This window comes from Pseudorca crassidens, chromosome 2 (assembly GCF_039906515.1).
Source record: "Pseudorca crassidens isolate mPseCra1 chromosome 2, mPseCra1.hap1, whole genome shotgun sequence".
In the NCBI taxonomy this organism is placed as follows: domain Eukaryota; kingdom Metazoa; phylum Chordata; class Mammalia; order Artiodactyla; family Delphinidae; genus Pseudorca; species Pseudorca crassidens.
In genome coordinates, this window is record NC_090297.1 from 23,582,587 (window position 1) to 23,599,661 (window position 17,075).

The 17,075-nt window shown below is 47.0% G+C and overlaps 1 pseudogene; it reads left to right on the forward strand.

The window, feature by feature from the left end:
* Positions 1 to 732: 732 nt before the first annotated feature.
* Positions 733 to 17,075, forward strand: part of LOC137208742 (eukaryotic translation initiation factor 4E transporter-like) — a 51,337-nt pseudogene continuing 34,994 nt past the window's right edge.

The window sequence follows — 17,075 nt, forward strand, 5'->3', positions numbered from 1 at the left end:
TTCAGGCTTCAACAGATAGTCACTGGACACCTACTGGGTGTCAGGCCCTGTTCTGGACACTAGAAGGGCTAGAGGGAGGGAGAACAGCTGGGGAGCTATTGCAACAGGTGCATAAGTGGAGACCCAGAGGAGGAGAGGGGCCAGGTCATGCACCCAGCAGGTGAGGGCAGGTGGGGCAGAACCAGCTCCTCTGACTCCCTGCCCGGGCTGCCCTCCCCAGGCTACCTCTGTCCTTGTTGTCAGGCTTCCAGACACCCGGGGATGTGATTCGATGATCGTGTAGCTGGGAAGAAGGCCAGGGCTGTGAGTGGTGCAGTGGGCACCCTTGTGGGCTGCTGGGGGGCATCCATCGGGACAACTTTCAGGAAGATGGTTGGATGACCAAGACCCCGAGTCTGAGAAACACGGCTGCTCTGGATGCCATGATTCTGCAGCAGGAACCTGTCCTGAGGATGCGGTCACGGACTCAGCACATGGGTCTCTGAATGTTCATCAAAGCCTGATGTGCATAAGAGAAAAGCCTGAAATCCTCCAAGTGTCTGGCAGGCGAGGATGGTGAGGTAAATTATGGTGCATCTAAATGAGGTAAATTGCGAAGCTATTAACATCATGCTTTTGAGGAATTTTCAGTGATGTGGGAAAATGCTGATGATAGAATGGTAAGAAAGAGAATTGACTACGGAGCATGTCCCAATTGCATAATATTTCAGTGTGTGCAGAGAGAAGGCAATGATGATGATGATGATGAAGAAGAAGACAGTGTTGACAATGATGATGATCATGATGCTGATGGTGGTGGTGACAATGCTGATTGTGATGGTGGTGGTGGTGATGGTGAGGATGAAGGCTGCTATTTACTGAGCACTTGCTATGTCCCTGGCTTTCCTTCCATTAGCTTGTAACCACCCTGAGTGGTGAGAACCCTTATAGTCCTCATTTTACAGATGAGGAAAATGAGGCACAGAGAGGTTAAGTAACTTGCCAAAGGTCACACAGCTCACCAGGGTTTGAGCCCAGGTCTGGCAGCCTCCAAAACTCCCCTCTATACTCTCTACTACTGGCTGTATCTGCCAGGCTGGAAGCAGCGTGTGAGGAGGCCATGAAAGGAGTCCCAGGAGCTTTATGGAGGGAGGCTAGGGTAGTTACAGATCACTCCTCCTTTCAGAAGTTGGTGTCATTTTCTACCCCATTTACACAGTGACTCAGGACCTGCTCAAGAGAAGTGGTGATGGGGCTTGGACCAGGTCCACAGCTTTTACCTCCCAAGCTCCTCCCTCTGTTGTGAGTGTCTGGATGGGTCTGGGGGCTGAGGCTCAGGCTTGGAGCAGCATGGTCAGAGGCCTCAGTACTTCTGGGCTGCTCTGGGGCTGCGTGGATGATGCACAGAGCTCCCCTGTGATTTCATCTGCCCAGGCTCTCCAGCGGGCAGACCCAGCGACTCCACTCGGCTGAGTGTGTCCCTGCAGAGTCCTTGAGTTTATCCAGGTGTCTCCCCTCCAGGCCATAGCAGTTGGAGCCAGGTAGGGACAGATGTTGGTGGTTGCCTGGTAACCCGCACTTTCGCATCCACCACCTTCGGAGAAAGATGAACACCAGAGCAGCAGGATCCGGGAACCATCACTCAAGAGCTCCTGGGATGCAGAAGCTGCAATTCCTTCCCTGATTCATGATGATTTATTGAATTATTTCCCTGAGCACTAATTTCTGCTAAACACTCCCACCCTCACCACATCACCTCAATACTCCCTGCATCTCCTGTGCCAAACCCAGGCCTCGCGGGAACTCAGCAGCAGGCAGACGGGTGGGCTCTCCACCCAGGACACGTGCACATTCACACACCAGAAGAGGAATTGCACGAGGCCACCTGGATTATCCTTCCCCCACTGAATATGCAAATACCTCATCGGCTGCTTGTGTTGATGGATCAAGATGTTCTCCCAAATGTGAGGCAGCGGCCGAGCAGAGCAGAGAAATGAGGCTGCCCAGAAGGAGGAAGAAGGAATCAGGCATTCCTCCCTCTACCCCCACTCCTCACTGCCAGCGCTCTGTGGTCCACACCTCCCTCCTGGGGGTGCTCAGACCTGGAAGCTTTCATTCAGGCTGTGCTGATGTTTTGCCAGCGAGAGACTAGATGTCCAGGCTTCTTTCCCAACAGGATCTGGTGTGGCCAAACCCCCATCTTGTGGCTGTCAGCCCGGACCACGTGGGTTCACAGACTCTGGAAACAGGGGAAATATCCATTGACGCTGTGTGTGCATTTTTCCTTTACAGAATATATTTCCTTCCCATTCTCCACAGCCCCTGGTGCCTCAGGAATTAGTCAACCGTCCATATCCGCAGGTTCCACATCCATGGATTCAACCAACCGTGCACTGGTCAAAAATATTTTTTAAAAAATTCTGGAAAGTTACAAAAAGCAAAACTTGAATTTGCTGTGCACCAGCAGCTATGTACATAGGATTTACATTGTGTTTATAGTGATTTACATAGCATTTACATTGTATTAGGTATTATACGTAATCGAGAGATGATTTAAAGTGTATGGGAGGATGTGCATAAGTCATATGCAAATAATACGCCATTTTATATAAGGACTTGAGCATTCTTGGATTTTGGTGTCTGCTAGGGCTGAGGGGGTCCTGGAGCTGATCCCCCTCAGATACTGGAGGGCAACTGTATTAGTCCCACTTAACAAATGAGAAAACTGAGTCACAAAGAAGTAAGCTGTTCCCGAATTAGTTAAGAAAACAGAGCCGAGCTCATGTTTGACGGACCCCAAATCACTGCCTCGACCTGAGAGAAGAATCCAAACTCTCTGGGAAGAGCAGACAGGAGGGGTGTACATGCGGGGCCAGGCAAAGGTTTTCCGAGCAAATCTACGTCCCAGCCAACGCCTGCATCTCCTCCCTCTAAGAGCCCTGAGATACCCTCCCTCCTGAAGCTGCCCATCCCACCGGCGACGACTCTGACGCTGTGAAAAACCCCTCCTTTCACTGTGTTGAAATGCATTCACTCATTCATTCACTCGTTCATGTTGAGCACCTCCTGTGTGCCAGACACACTTCTCAGCCCCAAATACACAGCAGTGAACGTGGTAGACATGCCATGAAGGAGGGGAAAAGCAGCCAGTGAAAGGTGCTGGGGTGGAGTATTCATGCTGGGCCACTCTGGCCACCACCAGGGACCATCCACGCCTTTGTCTAAGCCCTGCTGCTCGGCTCACAAGCTAGGAGGCCACCACCCTCCGACTCCATAAGCTCGTCTGCTCCGAGAGTCTCATCCACCTCCCAGGCTCCTCCAGCATCCCATGGGGTCTTGGCCAGCAGGTGGGCGCTACGGGGACTTCCGTTGGGCCACCGTGGCCACCACAAAGGGCAGCGTCTCTGTGGCTTCCTGCCAACCTGGGTTCTACCTTCCCTTCCTGGGGCCACAAGCTGAGCATTTGAAACTTAATTCATTTTGCAATTAAAATGTGCTGAGGACAGGTGATCCAATTAATTTACATAAACATGTTCAGGAATAAGGTGTTCCAGCCTTCAGCGCATCCTTAAAGGGTTTCTGCTATTTCTCCACATGTCAATCTGGCTGCTCACACAGCTTGACAGAGAATTCTTCATTTCGCCTTCCTTTCTGGGGTCTCTCGTGTGGTTCACTGGGTCCTGCCGATGGTTCTAGTTTAGGAGTAACGTAATTTTCTCTGTTTTATTGACAAAGAGACAGAGGGTCAGGGAGGTGCAGTGACCCACCCAAGGTGCACAGCGAGTCTGGGGCAGAGGAGGGACTCCAATCTCCGGCTCCTCCAGTTCTGACCTCACTGCTCTTCCTGTCCCACCGTGGGTTTAGAAGACAGAAAAGTCTGAGCTCAAAGACAGCATAAGTCCTTTCGCCAAACAAAGCAGCCTGGTGTATCTAGCTCCCATTCTATGCCAGTTCCACACCAGGCCCTCAACTTGTATCACCGCATCCAACCTTCATAACAGCCTCCCCGGGGGGCGTCATGTTCCAGTTTTATGGATGAGGAAACTGAGGGTCAGAGAAGCTCAGTAACCTGGCTGAGGCTGCACAGCAGAGGGTTAGAGCCTTGGCCTCCTCTGGCTTCTGGGCAACGTGTTCTTCCCAGCACCTGTAGGTGCGGGTTAAGAAAAAGCCTGAAATCACTGAGAGAGGGAAAATATGCCTTTATCCAAATAAGTGGAACAAACTTTTTGAACACAATGTGCCTGGAAACATTTTAACACTGTGTCTACAGGTCTATGCTGGGTACTTTGTCTTTTTTTTTCATTTGATCCTCACAACAGCCATTTAAGATACATGTTATCATTCCCATTTTACAGAGGAGAAAACTGAGATGCAGGGAAATCAATGAACACACTCAGAATCAGAAAGCAAGCAAGTGAAGGAAGCAGAATTGGGACCCAGGTCTTCCCGATCCAACAGCTCCTTCAGCCCAGGGAAGTACCTGTTCTGTGGTTCCTGTGGTGACAGTGCACCCCCTCACTCACGGAGACCCCCTCGTCCAGGGACAGGGGGATGTGGGGAAGACAAGCCACAACTTGTTGTGTATTCTTGATGCAGGCTTGGATCCTAGCACTGCTGCTTCCCAGGCATGTTGCCCGTGCAAGTTACCCACCTCTCTGGGTCTCTCAGCCAGTTTTCCTGGCTGTAAAATGGGTTCAGGAGAGAATCTTCTTGTAAATACAGGATGCTTTGTTAGAATGAGTGAGGAGGCAAAGTTCCGTCTCGGCCCTTGTTGGTTTTCTACATGGCACGTACCTCACTGCTTCACTCTTTCACTTAATTGTTTATTTGAGGGGTTTTTACCCCATCTCCTTCACCTAGACATGAGCCCCATGAAGGTAGGACCACATCTGTTGATTCACTTGTCTTCCCAGGTCTCAGCCTGGGGCCAGGCCCATAGTAGGTGCTCAATGAAATGTTGTGAATGAATGAGTGGATGTGTAAACTCCCTGGCACACAGTAGGTGCTCAGCCAGCAGTGGACATTTGTCTGTATTCTCTGAATCCCTCAGAAACCTGCACACACCCCAGGTGACCTTCCACTTGACTCTCCTGGCCTCTCTCCCTACCCTGTTTCCCCTTCACCCTCAGCAAGCCTCCTGCCCCACCCAGGGGAGCGTTTAAAAGCAGCCACAGGACACTGGCCAGTGTCCCCGAGTGTGTTTACAAGTTGCTGAAGTGAGTCCTGAGCACTGCAGAGGCCCCATTATCAGGCCATTCTTTACTCTTCTGGTGACCCCGCGGCCCAAGCTTACACAGGGGTCCTGGATAGAGCCTGGACTCAAGGTCTGGCCTGTCTAACATACTCCCACCTACCTGGACACAGCCACTTCCTTGTGGTCTGAGGCCACACCTGGGGGCCTCCACTGCAGCCCACCCTTTTCCCCTGACAGTCCCTTCTCTTCTCCAAGAAGAACACCCAGGACCTTTACTTGGCACCCCATGCTCCCCCCCATCCCAACCTGGCTTCTCATCAATCCCCTCACACCCCATCCCTCTCTCCTATGCGCCCAATGTTCGGCTCCCTCTGGCTGTGTGGGGTCCTGAACTGAACACGTTCAGACTTTTATTCAGCATCCACTGTGTGGCCAGCACCTACACTTGAGTTGCCTACCCCTGAGGGAGCATCCTCCCCCTTAACCCTGAGGTGCCCAAAGTCTCAGAGTCTTGCAAGGTCTTCCCATTCCTCAAACACACCAAGCACATTTCTGCCTTAGGACCTTTGCACTTCCTGCTCCCTCCGTCTGGAAGTCTTTTCTCTCACATATATGAATGACTTGTATGTTGACTGGGTGTCTGGGCAAGATGATAATGTAGGTCCCTAAAATCCTATGATTCTGACATCTGACATTAGGTTTTATAGTTTAAGATTCTATTAAAGAGTCTAAAACTCAGTAACATAAGATTCTAACTTTTGATAATTTCCAGGTTCTAAGATGCTGAGATTCTCATGAATGACTCTGCCACTGGAGAAAAACCCATCAGAATCTCCCATCAGCTAGGAGTGGGTTTTCCCTCTTCCTGGGTTCCCCACTCAGCCCTGTAAGGCACCACGGGAATGTAGTTCTTGTGGCTTAGACACAGTAAATCTATTCTGCATTTTTAGCACCATATGCTCACCTTGTCTCATAGTTTGGTCTTCTGCATAAATATTAGAAGATGATGAATCTTTGCAGATTTTCTGTGTGTAGAGGACCTACGTCTTCCGGGAAAGGATTTTGATGCCAGGAACTGTTCTTGCACTCACTGCAAGGCAGACTGGTGCTGGGCCACAACGAGCCCAGAAGAGGGACAAGCGTTCCTGTTTTTGAAGAAGGGACTAAGCAGGGCCCTTTGTCTGCAGAGGCTACAGGCTGTGGTGGGGAGACGCCAGCAGGGCACTTCCCTTCAGGTTGGGGCCGTACATTTTGAAAGCAAAGAACTAGCTTGCGTTGGAGATATTACTTCCCCATTTTAAAGAAGAGAAAACCGTAACCCAGACAGCTTTTGCAAGTTGCCCGGAGCTGCAGACATAGCTAGAAGATAGCAGTTAGGTAAATTTTAACCCCTCTCCAGGCTGTAAAGCTCATCTAGAGGGAGTTCAGGAGAAGCCATTCAGAAGCTGAAGCTGTAAATGTGCCCACTCCCCTCATCAATGCCAATTACACCTTCCTACAAACACTCTTCTTTATGTCACATAAGCACATCATTCCCATTTAATCAATCCGTAATGTTAATTAAACGTGGGTTGATTATCAAGGGATGCATTTAGGCACCATGTAATTAACTCACAATAACACAGGAGGCAAACATGGGATCTCATGAATACAGTAACCTTGCAAGCATCATGTGAAGCTCTTCTTTGCAGCCCTTGCACTTTGAGCCTTAAACACTATTGCCCAGTTCTAATCTATCAGCAAACCATACAAAATTGATGGAAAATTTAACTTAATTGCCCACAGTGAGAGGTGAGTTTGACTCAGGCCAAGGGTTCTGTGGTGCGGCTTAGGTGAGCCTGGAATGAGGAAGAACTCTGTAAAGGAAGCACCAGCCACACAGAACCCTCTGGGGTCATTGTACCACAAATGGCGCTCATGGGATCTCCGTCCCAGCCAGAGTTCAGGCCAACCTTGCTCACCTGCTCATCTGCACTGTGGCCCCAGCTTGCCATCTTGCTGGCTCCAATCTGCCCTCTGCCCTAGCCACGTGATTGTTATAAACTCATAACCTCCTGAAGACCTGCCATGGCTCTCTATTCCCTAAAAATGCCTTTGCCTGGCATTCAAGCCCTTCACGATGAGGACTCACCCCTCTCTCCATCCCTTCTCCCTTCTCGTACCACACTTGGCTCTGGCCACACTGAGTTATTGTACCAATTTCCTGCACTGAGGTCTGCCAGGCCTACAGGCTTTTGCTCGTCTCTGCTCTTTTGCCCTCCCCTTGTCATTCCCCTGGCCAGTTCATGTTCACCATTAAACCCAACTTGCTTTACCTCCTCCAGGAAGCCTTCCCAGATAACCCCAAACTGTTCCTTCTTTTAGGACTTGAATCAGTTATCTATTACCACGGTTAGATTACCTAACACAAATCATAGAACCTCATTGACTAACGTCAAACACATTTCTGCTCACTTCTTTGGGATCAGCTGTGGGTTGGCTAGGTAGCCTGATGATCTTGGCTGACTCACAAAAAAGCCTAGGGGAGAGGTGTTCATGGTTGTTGGCTGATCAATGTAGGCTGACCTTGACTGGGGTGACCAGAGCAACCTGGCTCTGCTCCACATGTCTCGCATCCTCTAGAAGGTCAGTCCAGGCATGCTCTCATAGCAATGGTAGAGACGCAAGAGGCAGCCTCAGCACACAGCCTGGATCTGTATCACAGTAGCTTTCACATCTGCTGACATCCCCCTGCCAAAAGCAAGCCATATGGGGGAGCCATATGCTTTCTGTCAAGGGATGGGACAGGCGCCCATCCACAGTGGAAGGGCGCTACAAAGTTACATGGCAAAGGGTGCTGAGGCAGAGAAGGAATGAGGAACGGGGGCCAGCAACACACTCTACCACGGAGCATTGTGCAGGCGTCTTTCAGAGCTCTCAAGACACTGCAAAGTAGCGACATCTTAAATTTTTTTAAACAGCTTCACCGCAGTACGGTTGACGTACAACAAACTGTGCATATTTCATGCATCAATTTTGATGAATTTGACATATGTATATACCCATGAAATCACCACCATAATCAAGATACTAAACATGCCTGTCTTAATCCTTTTGCGCTGCTATAACAAAAATACCACAGACAAGTGGCTTTAACAACAAACATTTATTTCTCACCTTCTGGAGACTGGACAGTCCAAGATGAAGATGCTGTGGGATTGGTGTCTTGTGAGGCCCCACTTCCCGGTTCATAGACACCGTCTTCTCATTGCTGTGTCCTCATGTGGCAGAAGGGAGAAGGAGCTCCCTGGGGCCTCTTTTTTTCCTTCCAGTTTTATTGAGATATAATTGACTTACAGCACTGTATAAGTTTAAGATGTACAGCGTAATGATTTGATTTACATACATCACGATGTGATTATCACAATAAGTTTAATGAGCATCCATCATCTCGTATAGATACATTAAAGAAATAGAAAAAATGTTTCCTTGTGATGAGAACTCTTGGGTTTTACTCTCTTTACAACTTACACATATAACATACAGCAGTCTTAATTATATTTATTATGTTGTACATTACATCTCCAGTATTTATTTATCTTATAACTGGAAGTTTGTGCCTTTTGTCTGCCATCTTCCAGTTCTCACCCTCCGCCTCTGGTAACCATAAATCTGGTCTCTTTTTCTATGAGTTTGTTTCTTTTTGAAGTATAACTGACCTACAATAATATGTTTGTTCCTGTTACACAACATAGTGGCTTGTATTTCTATACATTTCAAACTGATCACCATGATGAGTCTAGTTACATGTTACCACACAAAGATATTACATAATTATTAAATATATTCCCTACACTGTATATTTCATGCCTATAACATTTATTTTGCAACTGGAAGTTTGTACCTCTTAATCTCCCTCCCCCATTTATTTCCTCCCCCCACCCTCTTCTCCTCTGGCAATCACCTGTTTGTTCTCTGTATCTATAACAGTTTCTGTTGCTATATTTGTTCATTTGGTTTGTATTTTAGATTTCACATATAAGTGAAATAATACAGTATTTATCTTTCTCAGTCTGACTTATTTGACTTAGCATAATACCCTCTAGGTCCATCCGTATTGTCGCAAATGGCAAGATTTCATTCTTTTTTATGGCTGAGTGATATTCCACTGTCTATATATATGTCACATCTTCTTTATCAACTCATTGGCTAATGGGCACTTGGGTAGCTTACATATCCTGGCTACTGCAATTAATGTTGCAATGAGCATAGTGGTGTATATATCTTTTCAAATTAGTGTTTTTATTTTCTTCAGATAAATACCCAGGAGTGGGATTGCTGGACCACATGGTAGCTCCATTTTTAATTTTTTAAGGAAACTCCAAACTGTTTTCCATAGTGGCTGCATCAATTTACATTCCCATCAACGGTGCATGAGGGTGCCCTTTTTTCCACATCCTTGCCAACACTTTTTATCTGTTGTCTTTTTGATAACAGACATTCTAACAGGTGTGAAGTGATACTTCATTTCATTGTGGTTTTGATTTACCTCAAAATTCATGAATAACAATGATTAGCGATGTTGAGCATATTTTCATGTGCCTGTTGAATACCTGTATGTCTTCTTTGGAAAAAAAATATCTATTTCTCCTCCCATTTTTTAATTGGGTTGTTCCTTTTTTTGATGTTGAGTTGTGTGAGTTCTTTGAATATTTTGGACATTAACCCCTTGTTGGATACATTGTTTGCAAATTCTTCTCTCATTCAGTAAGTGGACTTTTCATTTTGCTGATAGTTTTCTTCCCTGTGTGGAAGCTTTTTAGTTTGATGTAGTCCCATTTGATTAGTTTTGCTTTTGTTTCCCTTGACCAAGAAGAAATTTGCAAAAAAATATTACTAAGACCAATGTCAAAGAGCTCACTGCCTAAGTTTTCTTCTAGAAGATTTATGGCTTTAGGTCTTACATTTAGGCCTTTAATCCATTTTTTTAAATTTATTTTTGTACATGGTATGAGAGAATAGTCCAGTTTGATTCCTTTTCATGTAGCTGTCCAGTTTTCCCAATACAATTTATTGAAGAGGCTGTCTTTTCCCCATTGTGTGTGTGTGTGTATATATATATATATATATATATATATATATATATATTTTTTTTTTTTTTTTTTTTTTTTTGCGGTACACGGGCCTCTCACTGTTATGGTTTCTCCCGTTGCGGAGCACAGGCTCTGGATGCGCAGGCCCAGCGGCCATGGCTCACGTGCTCAGCCTCTCCGTGGCATATGGGATCCTCCCAGACCGGGGCACGAATCCGTGTCCCCTGCATCGGCAGGCGGACTCCGAACCACTGCACCACCAGGGATGCCCCTTCCCATTGTATATTCTCGTCAAAAAATTAATCAACCATGTAAGTGTGTGTTCTTTTCTGGGCTCTTTATTCTGTTCCATTGATCTATGTGTCTGTTTTGGGGCGAATACCATGCTGTTTTAGTGACTGTAGCTTTGTAGTATAGTTCAATATCAGGGTGTGTGATACTTCCAGCTTTGTTCTTCTTTCTTAAGATTGTTTTGGCTATTCAGGGTATTTTGTGTTTCCATACACATTTAGAATTATTTGTTGATTTGAATTTTTAGTCCATTTACATTTAAATTAATTATTGGTAGGTATGTACTTATTGCCATTTTGTTAATTGTTTTGGGTTGTTTTTTTTAAACATCTTTATTGGACTATAATTGCTTTACAATGGCATTATAGTTTCTGCTTTATAACAAACTGAATCAGCTATACATATACATATATCCCCATATCTCCTTCCTCTTTTTTTCCCTTCTTCTTTTGTTCTCTTCCCTTGTGATTTAGTGACTGTCTTTAGTGTTATGTTTGGATTCCTTTTTTTTTCTTTCTTTTGGCTGTGCCCTGTGCAGGGATCTTAATTCCCTGAACAGAGATTGAACCCAGGCCCTCAGCAATGAAAGTGCAGAGTCCTAAGCACTGGACCACCGGGGAATTCCTGATCCATTCTCTCTTTTTGTGTGTGTATCTATTACAGATTTTTGTTTGCCAAATGCATTTTAACAACTTAATTTTATTCACCACCCCGACATGTTTACTGTTTTTGACATTATATTTTACATCTCTTTGTTTTGTGTATCCCTTAACTACTTATTTTGGATATAGATGATTTTACTACTTTTGTCTTTTAATCTTCCTACTAGATATGTATGTAGATGATTTACTCCCTTTACTGCATATTTGCCTTTACGAAGGAGATTTTTCCTTTTGCAATTTTCGTGTTTCCTTTTGTGGTCTTTTCTTTTTCACTTAGAGAAGTTCCTTTAACATTTCTTGTAAAGTTGGTTTGGTGGTGCCGAACTCTTTTAGCTTTTGCTTATCTGTAAAACTTTTGATTTCTCCAACAAATCTCAGTGAAAGCCTTACTGGGTAGAGTATTCTTGGTTGTAGGTGTTTTTCCTTTCATTACTTTAAATATATCATGCCACTCCTTTCTGGCCTGCAGAATTTCCACTGAAAAATCAGCTGGTAGCCTATGGGAGTTCTTTTGTATATAACCTGTTGTTTTCCCCTTTTTGCTTTTAATGTTCTCTTTTTAGCTTTAATTTTTGCCATTTTAATTACAATGTGTCTTGGTATGGTCCTCTTTGGGTTGATCCTGTTTGGGACTCTCTGTGCTTCCTGGGCCTGGATGTCTTTTTCCTTTCTCAGGTTAGGCAAATTATCAGCTATTATATTTTCAAATATGTTATGGCCCCTTTCTCTCACTCTTCTCCTTCTGGGACCCCTATATGTAAATGTTAATATGTTTGATGCTGTCCCAGAAGTCTCTTATACTGTCCTCGTTTCCTTCCCACCCCCCTTTTTTTTTCTGTTTTGCTTCAGTGATTTCCACTACGCTGTCTTCCAGTTCACTGATTCATCCCACTGTATCATCTAACCTACTGTTAAATCCTTTTAAGGTATTATTCATTTCAGTTATTGTACTCTTCATCTTTATTTGGTTCTTCTTTGTATTTCCTAATTTTTTGTTAAAAACTTCTAACTTCTCACTCTGTTCATTCAATCTTCTCCTGAGTTCTCTGAACATCTTTACAATCACTACCTTGAACTTTTCTTTGGGTTGCCTATCTCCACTTCCCTTAGTTCTTCTTCTGGGGTTTTATCTTGTTCCTTCATTTGGAATATATTTCTGTGTTGTCTCATTTTGCCTAATTTGCTGTTTTTATTTGTATGTATTCAGTATGTTGGTTATGTTTCCCAACCTTGGAGAAGTAGCCTTTTGTAGGCGATGTCCTATGCATCCCAACAGTGCACTCCCCTTTGGTCACCAGAGCTATATGTTCCAGGTGTGCCTCTATATGGACTGTTTGGGTTCTTTTGTTGTGGAAGGCTGACTACTATGGGTGGTATGGTAGATGTGGCTGGCTCCTGGTCTAGTTGGTTGCCAGGCTCTGACTTGTGTTGAGGCTGCCACCTGCTGGTTGTTTGGTCTAAGTCACCAGGTGGCTGGCTGTGGAGTCACAGCAGGTCCTGGGGCTAGTGCTGGCCCACTGGTGGGCAGAACCAGGTTCTTGAGTGGGTAGTTGGACCAGGGTTCCCATATCTGGAGTCAGTCTGCTGGCAATCAGGGCCAGTTCCTGACGTGGCTGGCTGTGGGATCTGGGGTGTCCCAAATCTGGTGTTGGCCTTCTAGTGAAAGGGGCAGGATCCTGGTGTGTCTGGCTGAGGGGTCAAAGGTGTCACAGAGCTGGTGTTGGCCTGTTGCTGAGTGAGGCTGGGGCCCAGAGGGTCCAGGGCTAATGTCAGCTTGTTTGTGAGTGGGGCCTGGGTCCAGGGGATTCCCAGGGCTAGTGCTGGCTCACTGATTGGTGGAAGCAGGTCCCCGGTTTCTGGCTACAGGCTTCCCAGTGGTCCTGGAGCTATTATTGGCCAACTGGTTGGCTGGGTCATTTTCTGACCTGGCTGGCTGGGGAAGTAGGGGGTCCAGGGTGTCCCTAAGGTGGTATTAGCCCCCTAGTGTGTGGGGCTGCATCCTGGGGTTTCTGGCTGAGGAGCTCAGGTGGTCCTGGAGCTGGAGCCAGGCTGCTGGTGTGTAGACTGGTTCTTGACATGGTAGGCTATGGGGCTGTGGTGGTCCTGGGGCTGTTGGCCACCTGCTGGTGGGGGTGGCTGGGGCTCAGGTGTATCCCGGGGCTGGTGTCTATTCTCTGGTGGGTGAAGCTGAGTTCTGGAGCTAGTGCCGGCTCACTGGTGGGTGGATCCAGGTCCTAGGGTCTCTGGCTGCAGGGCCCTGGTTGTCCTGGGGTTGGTATGTTGGCCCACTGGTGGGCAGGGCTGGGTCCCAGGGTGTCCTTGGGCTGGTGCCTACACACTGGTGAGTGAAGCTAGTCCCACAGCTAGTGCAGGTCAACTGGTGGGTGGAGCTGAGTCCCAGGGTGTCTGGCTGCAGGGCCCTGGGTGTTCTGGGGCTAATGCCTGTGCCCTGGTGTATAGGGCTTGGTTCTGGACCCTCTCTTGGACAGGGCAAGGTCCCACAGTGGCTCTGGGCTCAGGGGGTCTTAAGTCATCAAGCCTGCTGGAGAATGGGGCTATGTCTCCATCCAGCTACTTGCTTGACCTGAGGCATTCCAGTACTGGTGCCAACAGGCTGGTAGGCAGGACCAGGTCCCAGCATTAATAAACTAGATGGAAGATTCCAAAACGGCACTTGACAACACCAGTGTGGTAAGAATGAGCTCCCCAAAATAGCTGCCATCAGCGTCTGTGTCCCCAGGGTGAGCTCCAATTGTCTCCTGCCTCTGTGGGAGACTCTCCAAGATTAGCAGGTAAGTCTGACCCTGGCTCCTTTAAAATTACTCTTCTACCCTGTGTTCTGGAGTGTGTGAGATTTTGTGTGGAGTCTCTGTTTACCACAGCCCTCTGACTCTCCATAAAGTAAGACTTGCTGGCCCCAAAGCCAAATGCTCTAGGGGCTCTTCTGCCCAGTGCAGGACCCTCAGGCAAGGCAGTCCAATGTGGGACTTGGACAACTTGCTCCTTGGGGAGAACCTCTGCAATTGTACTTATCCCCCCACTTGTGAGTCTTGATGTGAATCTTGATTACCTTGTCTCTGCCCCTCCTACCTAGCTCATTGTGGTTCCTTCTTTTTTTTTTTTTTTTTTTTTGCGGTACGCGGGCCTCTCACTGTTGAGGCCTCTCCCGTTGCGGAGCACAGGCTCCAGATGCGCAGGCTCAGGGACCATGGCTCACAGGCCCAGCTGCTCCGCGGCATGTGGGATCTTCCCGGACCAGGGCACGAACCTGCGTCCCCTGCATCGGCAGGCAGACTCTCAACCACTGCTCCACCAGGGAAGCCTGTGTTTCCTTCTTTATATCTTTAGTTGTAGAAGGTCTTTTCTGCTAGTCTTATGGCCTTTTTCATTGGTGGTTTCTCTGTAAATAGTTATAATTTTGGTGTGCCTATGGGAGGAGGTGAGCTCAGAGTCTTCCTACTTCATCATCTTGGCTACCTGGGACCTTTTTTATAAAGGCACTAACCCCATTCATGAGGGCTCCACCCTTATGACCTAATCAAGCAAAGACCCCCCACCTCCTAATACCATTACATTGGTTACAACATAGGAATTTGTGAGGGAACACAGACTTCTGTCCATAGCAATACCCATCACCCTCACATGACTCTGATCTTTTGTAATCTCTCCCTCCCATTTGTCATCCCCACACCTAGTCTCCTGCCCTAGGCAACAATCAAACTGCTTTCTGTTACTATTGATTAGTTTTCCTTTTCTAGACTTTTATCTAGTGGAATCATACAGGATGTGCTCTTACTTGTCTGGCTTCTTTTAGTCAGTATAGTTATATTGAGATTCATCAATGTTGTATATATTAATATTTAATTCCTTTTTATTGCTGAAGAGTATCTCATTGTATGGATAGACCACAATTTGTTTATCTATTCACCTACTGATGAACATTATTTTTTTCCTTCTAGTTCATGGCTATTACAAATAAAGCTTCTATGAATGTCTGTGCCTAAGCATTTGTACAGATGAATGCTTTCTTCTCCCTTGGGTAAATACTTTGGAGTGAAATGATCAAATCATATGGTGGTATATGTTCAACTTTTTAAGAAACTGTCATACTGTTTTCCAAAGTGTCTATACTCTTCGGCATCCCCGCCAGCAGTGCGGGCAAGTTCCAGTTGCTCCTCATCCTCTCCAGCACTTGATATTATCAGTTATTTTTCCATCCTAGTGGGGGTGAACTGGTATCTCACTGTGGTTTCATTCTGCATTTCTCTAATAACTAACAATGTCAAGTATCTTTTCATGTGCTCATCAGCTATCCCTATCTCTTCTTGCTGTAGTGTCTGCTCAAAGAAGATCTTTTTTTTTTCAAATTAATTAATTTTTATTTTTGGCTGTGTTGGGTCTTCGTTTCTGTGCAAGGGCTTTCTCTAGTTGCGGAGAGCGGGGACCACTCTTCATCGTGGTGCGCGGGCCTCTCACTATCGCAGCCTCTCTTGTTGCGGAGCACAGGCTCCAGACGCGCAGGCTCAGTAGTTGTGGCTCACGGGCCTAGTTGCTCCGCGGCATGTGGGATGCTCCCAAACCGGGGCTCGAACCCGTGTCCCCTGCATTAGCAGGCAGATTCTCAACCACTGTGCCACCAGGGAAGCCCAAAGAAGATCTTTTTTAATTGGGTACTTTGTTTTGTTAGTATTGACTTTGGGGAGTTCTTCATATGTTCTGGATACAGACCTTTATCAGATATGTATTTGGCAAATATTTTCTCATGGTCTGTGGCTTGTCACGGGTGACACTCTTAAACACATTGATCCCCTTTTGCCCCAACAATCATGACTAAGAGCTTGACCAAGGAAGCCAGTGCTGATAGAACATATCAGCGTCTGATTCATTCCCTTCATAAAAATAAAGTTATTGCCAAAAATTAACATGGAAAGCCTCATCAAATCCATCTTCCTGCCCCAGATTACCCTGACTCTGGGAATGTCATCCTACAAATCATGGTCACAGTTGGAGGCAGGTGTGGCAGGTGTGAGGGAGATTAGATCCTTTGCCCAGCATCATTTTCCTGATCCAAGATCGCCCCCTAATGGGCCAGGCTCATCCCGCTGCTAAGCTCAGCCCCCTTGGAGTTCTGGGAGGCACTAGAAGAGAGATAAATGGAAGCGTCACCTTCAGCTCCCAAGTTTCTGATGAAAACAAGTGTTTTCATTCACTAGGCAAATATCTCAGTGGAGGTGGATGGAAAGAGAGCCGCGACTGAGGAGAGTCAATTTCTTCTCCTCCAGACGAGGCTGCTGAGGGTGGGATGATGGGGTGAAGGTAGGGACGAAGGAAAAGGCTGTGCACACACAGGGCATAACTCCCATGACCCATGTCCCATCCAGGGCCTGCATTTCCTGACGGCACCCTTTCCTTGAATATGCTAATAACTCACCCCCAGCCAGAACCCCTGAGTACGGGATGTCCAGCCCTGTCCTCCAGGCCACAAGGATTCCTGGTGTTGGAAAGTGGGCCCCTGGTACCCCTTGTTCTGGGGTCCAGATCTACTCCTTGGCCCTCCACACCCTCTTCTGCCTGCCTGGTCTCCTGCAGCCACCACCTTTTCTCTGCCTCATGTCACCCAAGCCTAGGAAATCTGCCGGCCTCCTCCATTCCCCACAGGACCACTAAGAGGAGGCTGTTACCCGTGCAGACACCGCAGAAGGTTAGGACGCAGTGCAGGGAATCACAGCACGGGAAGGGGACAAACGCCCCTGCCCCCAGGTTCTGGAAATCTCCCTGGCCGGCTGCTCCCTTCTTTGGCCCCCAGCCTGTTGCTCTGGTGCTAAGCCCCGAACTCTTTAGGATCCCTCTCTACACCCCAAATGCCATATTCTCCAG